Source organism: Oryctolagus cuniculus, chromosome 15 (assembly GCF_051225735.1).
Source record: "Oryctolagus cuniculus isolate XC-2025 breed Fujian yellow rabbit chromosome 15, ASM5122573v1, whole genome shotgun sequence".
Taxonomy (NCBI): domain Eukaryota; kingdom Metazoa; phylum Chordata; class Mammalia; order Lagomorpha; family Leporidae; genus Oryctolagus; species Oryctolagus cuniculus.
Genome location: NC_142881.1, coordinates 28,712,386 through 28,713,324, shown reverse-complemented (window position 1 = coordinate 28,713,324; position 939 = coordinate 28,712,386).

Sequence of the window (939 nt, the reverse complement as noted above, 5' to 3'; positions counted from 1 at the left end):
CGGCGCCTCCCTCGGGCGCCCGCGGCAGCCGCCCCTCACCCGGCCCGGGGCCGCGGGGCTCTTTGCTCTCCACTCCGACGCCGGCGCCCCACCCGTCACGCGAATTTGCGTCTTCGCCTTCTCCTCCTGACGGAACCGCGTCTTTCGCTGGCCAAGCCAGCTCCCCTAGCTCTTGGAATTGCCACCCCTCCGTGGTCATCCCTGAGGCAGTGGGGAATGTCACCGGGCGGAGAGGGGAGCGAGCTTGCGCTGACAGGAGCGCGGGCTGGCGCCGGGGGAGCTGTCCGCGTGCCGTGTGAGCCGCGAGTGCGTACGCGCGTGGCTGGGGGCAGCCGCCTTCGCCGGCATCCTCCTCTCTCTGGACACCCCCTTTCGGGTGCGGGCGAGGCGGCGGTCCCATCACAAGGGCGGAGGAAGAGCCCCTCCGACGCGCTTGCGGAGGCGCCGCCGGGTCTTCCGAGCCTCCTGGCCCTCGGCATCCCGGGGACTGTGGCGCAGGAATGGGGGTTGGGATAAGGAGAATGGAGACACAAACAACGGGTGACAGAGGGGGAGCAGGGAGAGGGCTGGGGACATGGACGGGGCACAGGTTCGACAGGAACAGGGCAATGAAGGGGAGCGAATGCCAAGGTACCGTGGGCGGAGCTTGTGGGTCCTGGGGAAGGTGCACGGGAGGTGGGGTGGGAGGGAGGGGGACCTGGCAAGCTGGCAGAGGCCGTCGCCAAGGCAGCCATCAAGTAAACAAGCCCGCTGTTACCCGAGTCCCTCCGGACGCCCCATCAGAGGGCAGCCCCTCTATGCCGCCCACCTGCGCCCTGCGTTCCGCGAGCTTCCTTCCAGCGCACCTAGACTGCTGGCTGCAGGGCCGCCCACCGCCCGCCGGGGGGCTGCAGGCACAAGGGGCAGCGCCCGCGGCTCCTCCCCCCTCTCTCTGGCGGG